A 7,930-nucleotide genomic window follows, 5' to 3' on the forward strand; every position below is an offset into this window, starting at 1 on the left:
CATTTAGTGATGAAATGTAAGTTTCTATTTGTGAAAACACATGCTTTTTCTGATATAATATATTGTGAACATTTTCTCACTAGTCACATTATATTTCTCCACAATACTAAAAATGGTAAAGTGTCTTTTCTGGTTTGAGTGCTTTTTTACTTTAATTTTTTATTGCCTAATTGCTCTAGGTAGGATTTCCAGTACTTTATTGAACATGTGAGTGAGCATATTTACCATGTTTCTGATCTTAGAGAAAAAACTTTCATGTTTTCGTTGTTGAGTATAATGTTAACTGTGGCTTTTTGTATATGGCCTTTATTATATCGAGATTATTTATTTCTATTCCTTGTGTTTTAGTATTTTTAATTCATGAAAAGATGTTGAATTTTGTCAGATGCTTTTTCTGCATCTATTGAGTTAATCCTGTGTTTTAAAAACCTCCATTATGTTAATATAATATAGTGTATCCTACTGATTCATATGTTTATGTTGGATCATCCTTGTCTCACAAAAATAAATGCCACTTGGTCATGCCATGAGGTATTTTTACGTGGTGTTGAATTTGGTTTGTTAGTATTTTGTTGAGGATACAAGATTTTATATTTATATCCTGTAATTATATCTTTGTCTGGCTTTGGTGTTGGTAATTCTGACCTCATAAAATGAGTTTGGAATTGTTTCTTCCCTTTACATTGTTTAGAATAGTTTGAGAAGGAATAGTGTTAATTCTTATTTAAATATTTGATGGCATTCTTCAGGGAGGCTATCTAGACCATGACTTTTCTTCACTGGGAAGTTTTGGTGACTAATTCAATCTCTTAGCTAGTTATAGGTCTACTCTAATTTTCTCTTTTTTCATCATTAATTTTTGATAGGTTGTGGTTTTAAAAAATTTGTTCATTTTTTCTAGGTTATGCAATGTATTGGCATGTAATTATAGTAATTTTCATTTTTATTTCTGTGGCATCAGTGTTAATTTTATTACCAATTTTATTTGAATATTCAATTTGAAAAGAGTGTACGTTCTGTAGTTGTTGGGTAGAATGTTCTGTAAAGATCATCACTTAGGCACATATTCATCAAGTTACCTCAAGTCAAGACAAAGGAAAGAATCTTAAGAACTGTGAGGCAAAAGCATCAGGTAGCCTATAAAGGAAAACCTATCAGATTAACAGCAGATTTCTCAGCAGAAATCCTACAAGCTAGAAGGGTTTGGGGTTCTATCTTTAGCCTCATTAAACAAAACAATTATCAGCCAAGAATTTTGTATCCAGCAAAACTAAGCTTCATAAATGAAGGAAAAATAACAGTCTTTTATAGACAAACAAATGCTGAGAGTTCACCACTACCAAGCCAGCACTACAAGAACTGCTAAAAGGACCTCTAAAATCTTGAAACAAATCACCAAAATACACCAAAATAGAATCTCCTTAAAGCATAAATCTCATAGGACCCATAAAACAACAATACAATGAAACAAACAAACAAACAACAACAAGGTATTTAGGCAACAAATAGCATGATGAATAGAATAGTACCTCAAGTCTCAATACTGATATTGAATGTAAATGGCCTAAATGTTCCACTTAACAGATACAGAATGGCACAATGAATAAGAATTCACCAATCAAAAAATCTGCTATCTTTAAGAGGCTCTGGCATATAATGACTCCCATAAACTTAAGGTAAAGAAGTGGAAAAAGACATTGCATGCAAATGGATCCAAAAGCAAGCAGGAGTAGCTATTCTTATATCAGACAAAACAAACTTTAAAACAATAGTGGTTAGAAAAGACAAAGAGGGATATTATATAATGATAAAAGGACTAGTCCAACAGGAAAATATCATAATCCTAAATATATATGCACCTAACACTGGAGCTCTCAAATTTATAAAATGATTACTACTAGACCTAAAAAATGAGATAGACAGCAACACAATAATAGTGGGGGACTTCAATACTCCACTGACAGCACTGGAGAGGTCATAAAGAAAGAAAGACAACAAAGAAACAATGGACTTAAGCTATACCCTAGAACCAATGAACTTAAAAGATATTTACATTTTTTTCTTTTTTAAATAAAGGTATTTACTGGTATAAACTTTCATCTTAGCAGTGTTTTCACTGCCTCCATAATTTTTGTATATTGTAGTTTGTTTGATTATTTGTTTGTCACAAGACACTTTTGGTTTTCTTTTTGTTTTTGAACCTCTATGACAAAATTAAAAGCGATTTTTATAATGCTGATAGAGTATTACAGTATTCTAGACCTGTTGATATATTTACCTTTACCAGTAAGCTCTATTTTTCTTTTGCTTTCATGTTGCTGTCTACATTCCTTTTGTTTTAAAACTGAAGTATTTCATTTAGGATTTTTTCTAAGGTAGATCTAGTGATGATAAAAATACTTCTGCTGTTTGGAAAAGTCTTTAATTGTTTTGTTTTTGAAGGATACTTTTGCTGGATAAAGTATTCTTCACTAGCAGTTTTTTTTTTTTTTTCATTTGTTTGTTTTCATCACTTTGAATATGTCATTGTTCTATTTTCTGGCCTGCAAAGTTTTCACTGAGAAAACTGCTGATGGTGTTATGGGGTATTTTTGTACATTGTGATGTACATTTCCTTGTTGCTTTCAGAATTTTCATTTTCTTTGACTTTTGGCCATTTGATTATGTGTCTCAGTGTAAACATTTTAGATTCATTGTATTTGGAGTTTATTGTTTTACTTGAATCTGGGCATCTGTTTTCTTCCTCAGATCCAGGATTTTCCATTTATTTTCTTCAAGTAAGTTTTTTTTTTCACCATTCTCTCATTCTTCTGAGTCTCCCAGAATGTGTATATTAGTTTGCTTGATGGTGTTCCAAAATTATCAGATGCTTTCCTTTGTCATCCTTACTTTTTTTCTTTTTCTTTTCTGGTTAAATTATTTCCAGTGATCCGACTTTAAATTTGCTAACCCAGTGATCCGACTTTAAATTTGCTAACCCTTTCTTCTGCCTAACCTTGTTTGTTGTGAAATTCCTCTAGTGAATTTTTCAGTTCAGTTAGTATATTCTTCAACTGTAGCAGTTATATTTGGTTCTTTTTATATTTTCTCTTTATTGACATTTTCAATTTGTACACATCATTTTTCTGACCTGGTTGAGTATCATTATGATGGCTATTTTTAATTATTTGCAAGTCAATTCATGTATAAGTTGAGCATCCTTTATCCCAAAATTTGAAATCTGAAATGCTCCCAAATCTGAAAATTTTGAGGGCTGGCGTGATACCACCAGTGGAAAATTCCACACCTAAAATCACATAATGGTTTGCAGATGCACACCATTCAGTGTCCTCAAGAAAAAACAAACAAACAAACAAAAATAAAAAATACCTCTCCAACCCTCTTAAGCTTCAATATATCTTTTCCACAAATGCCCAGATTTCCACAAGCAAGAATATCAAAAAGGTAATAAAAAGTCATATGTGCTAGCTTCACATGCCAATGGTGGGTTTCCTACAATGCCCTACCTGGGACCAAGACATATGTGTTTTATTTATTCCGTTTTTTTTTTTTTTTTTGAAGAAGAAGAATTTCCTATGCCAAGTGAAAAAAAAACTCTGATCTCTTTATATATGTAAAAATATACGTTCAGAGTCTGTCAGTAAGCTAGAAGAAGTAGGTATTGAAGAAATTTTCAAATTCTATTCTTTATTCATTAACTGATAGCGAAATAGCCAAACTTGTTCTGAATCAAGGTGATCATGATAATAGTAATAATTCAAATGACATTGCTTGGGTAGCAGAAAGCAGTGTCTACAGATAACATAGTGAAAACATGTGATGGGCTTGTTGAAGGACTACAGCAGTGTGCATTCATAACAGAATAAGAAATTATGTCAGTTTGTAAAATCAAAGAAAAAATTTTAAGACAAAAATTTTTTAATGATTCAAATGACTCTGCAGTAAACATTTTTAAAAGCCGTCTTGCAGAATGCCTCCTCATCCCCCAGGGATTCACTTTCTGGTCTTTCAAAAGCTTCTGAACTTTCTTTTCACTTAAAAAAGATGCAATGTATAGTAACCTTTTCATAGAGACAAAACATCGTAGGTGAACACTAACATCCTGCCATTGTAGTTTGTGTTGTTTAAAAACTAATATATGTACTCTGATAATGCTGCTGTATTACTTAGTTACCTTGAATAACTTATTTTAATTGTATTAATGGTATTTTTATGTTAACCACTTGTATTTATTTGTACATTCTTGTACATATTTTTGCCATTAAGTACTTCTGTGCAAATGAGGGTAAGAAAATGACTGCTTATCCTTTATATCTGAATTCAGAATCAAGAATGATGGTGATACCACACGAATCCAGATTATCCACATGCGTGGCTGAGATAAAGACACTTTTGCTTTTTCATGGTTCAATGTACACAAACTTTTTTATGCACCAAATTATTTAAAATATTATAAAAAGTTATTTGCAGGCTATGTGCATAAGGTGTATATAAAACATAAATACATGTTGTGTTTAGATTTGGGTCCCATCCCTAAGACATCTCATTATTTATATTCAAATATTTCAAAATTTTAAAAATATTCAAAGCACTTCCGGTCTCAAGCCTTTAACATAAGGAATACTCAAACTGTAGATCTCTTTATTCAGTGTTTGATTTTGGAGATTTATTTTGTTTCTCTCTTTTTTTCATGTTTCCCTATTTCTTTGTTCCTTGTAAATTTCTGTTGGCATTCACACATTTGAAAAACAGCTAAGTCTCTCAGTCTATATAGATGAGCTTTGTACAGACAAAAGACCTTTATCAATCAGCCCAGCTAGAGAGTCTGGGGGGCACTCAAGCTTCTCTGATACATCTTCTCTAGTTGTATGTGTAAATTCCTAGTTATAGGGGTCTGCCATTTTATTTTTTCTGGTGTTCATAATCTTTTGTGCCTGCTGGTGTCTGTCTGTGGTGCACCAGACGTTCTGGAGTTCTCAGAGGTTATTTTGCTCTCTTTTGTTCTCATAGGCCCCCAGGCTTCTAGAATACATTGAGTCCTATCAGTGCTTTGAGTCCAGAAAGATAGAAATTTGTACTTTGTGCAGCCCCATGGAAATCTTGGACATTGGACACATGCTTTACCCTTCTCCCCTTTTAAGGAAGAGATTACTAAGCTGTATTGTCTTCTGCCTACTGTACTGTGGGTCTTCTAGAGCAGCAGCAAGACACTAACCTGTTTGCTCTCAGCATTTTCCAGGCATTTAGAATACGCCAGGTCTTGTCAGTGCTCTGACACAGGTGAGATGAAACCAGTCTCTTGGAGACCTCAAAAAGCCAGAATATCCAACCCTTTTCTTCCTTAATGAAAATTCAAGAGGTTTCTCCTCTTTTTTTTTCTACACTGAGCTAAGGGGACAGACTACGGTGAGAGGATGCATGTAGTGAAAAAAAAAAAAAAATGCCTTTGTCCTCAGTGTCTCCCAGTCTGTTGCCTTTTACTATCAGCTCTTTGAATGTGGTAAGATAAAAGCCAGTCCCTTGAGCAGTCTTTCTGAAACATCAGAATGTTGGAGATATGCTGCAGTCTTCTCTTTCTTTCCTTAGAGAGAAGCCAGGAGTAGAAGTCTCCTATGATCACATGGGGCTGAACAAGAGACAGAACAAAGATAATTCAGTACCACAAATTTTCCTGCTACCTTTGATGCTGCTGGTTTTGAATCACCTGGGGTGTGGGAGACTTTTAACCTTTAACTGTATTTCTCACAAAAGAAATTGATTCATGCATTGTTGTTGAGTCTTTGTCTCCATGGGGGAAAGGAGAGACTGTATCTTTCTATTCTGCCATCTTGCTGACATCAACGCTCTGAAATTATTTTTGACCATACAGTGAAGAGGTAGCCAATGACAGTGTTTGGAAATATACATTAAGGGAGTATGTTTTGCATAAATAAAACAAAATTATTAATGGAATTACAAATTGAGCTGTCATTTTCATTTACAACTAATCTAATATTTATTTCATTTAAACATACAACTATAAAGTGATGAATAATATATTATTACTTTATTGTGATCCAAGTTTGAAATAATGGACCACAGAGCTTAGAGACTGAATATACAAATAAGCAATGACCAGACTGCGTATCACAATAAGCCCAAGAACGCAAACCACAACCTCTGCATCAACTGGCCCAGAATTGTCAGGACTTGGTCGTGACAGCCTGTGACCGCTTACCTATTTTTCTCCCTGCTTCCAACTCATGACCAACCAAGTAAAATCAAATGTACTCCCCAAACCAACCACAGAATATGTCCTGCTGTTAGTTAGCTGAGTTTGAGCATCCTCATGACCTCTAATCAGAGTGTACCTGAAACCTTTTATTTGTTCACTATATAGCATTCTCACTCCCCTGCCTGCATTTGAATCTCTGTCACATTCAAGCTCGCTGTAGGAAACTCTGAATAGGTTATGTTTGTTTATATTTGGGTAGTCTTCATTTGTCTTCATATAGCATATTAGTAAAATTATTCTCAAGTATATAGTAATCACACAGGCAGCTATCAGGACTAAATGGTAAATAGACAAGAGATTTGAACAGATATTTTTCCTCAAAGATGTATAAATGACTGATAAACCCTTGAAGATGCTCTATATCACTAAACTTTAGAGAAATGTAAATCAAAGCCATGATGAAATATGATGTCACAACTCTTAGGATGGATAACATTAAAAAAAACACAGAAAATAGCAAGTTTTGATAAGGATGTGAACAAATTGAAAACCTATGCATTAATAATAGGGATGTCAAGTGGCAGAACTACGGAGGAATACACTTTTTTAGCATTTCCTAAAAAATAAACATATGTTATTGTGATATCCATAAATTCCACCTATGTAATAAAATATAAGAATTCAAACAGACATTTGCACACTCATGTTCATAGCAACATTGTTTTCAATAGCTAAAATGTAAAAGCTACCCAAGTGTCATATATGGATGAATAAATCAACAAAATGTTGTCTATACATACAATGGAATATTATTTACCCATAAAAGGAAGAAATTCTCGCAAAGGATCATTCATGCTAACATGTATGATCCTTGAAGATACTATGCTAAATAAAATAAGCCAGTCATGAAAGGGTGACTGTTGCACTTTTCTTAATATGAAGTACCTAGAGTAGTCACATTCATCAAGACAGAAATTAGAATGGTCGTTGCCTAAGGCTGGAGGGAACAAAGAGGGTTACTGTTTAAAGGGTATGAAGTTATTATTGGGAAAGATGAAAAAGTTCTAGAAATGGATGATGGTGATAGTTGCACATACATTTGAATTTACTGAATATCCCTGAACTATACACATACAAATGATTAAAATAAAAAATTCAAAGAAAGTTTTAAATGTTTCTGGAGCTTAACAAAGAATGCCATCAATAGATGAACACTTACAGTTTAGATGTGACTATTCAAATTATGAGAAAGTCACTATTCACCAGAGTGTACAGGGAAGAGAAGGGTTTCAAGAACTATGCTTTGGGGAGACAAAATATCTTGACCCAATTCCCACTTCTGAACATACCTCCCCCACTCCCACGAAGGCACTTTAATTTCTTCCTGAATTTGTTGTGTTAAACACTTGTTTTGTATTAATCATAAATATAAGAATAATCTAACCCCTTACTTTATCATATTACTTTAAAAACTCCTGTGATTTGTTGATATTACACATTCAGGGAAAGAGGACCGGGGTCATGCAGTCTGTATAAAGTGCAATATTAAAGCCTTCTGTAGTTTTTAATGTCTCAGAGTCCAAACTCTCTTTGTTTCAGTCTTCCCAGACACTAAATCTGGTCTTTGGCCAGGGTTATTTTCTAACTGAGCAATAAGAAAATACTAATCATAAAAATAATTTTTGCCAGATTTTATGTAATTTGCCTGTGTTCAAT

The sequence above is a fragment of the Pongo abelii genome, chromosome 22 (assembly GCF_028885655.2).
Source record: "Pongo abelii isolate AG06213 chromosome 22, NHGRI_mPonAbe1-v2.0_pri, whole genome shotgun sequence".
In the NCBI taxonomy this organism is placed as follows: domain Eukaryota; kingdom Metazoa; phylum Chordata; class Mammalia; order Primates; family Hominidae; genus Pongo; species Pongo abelii.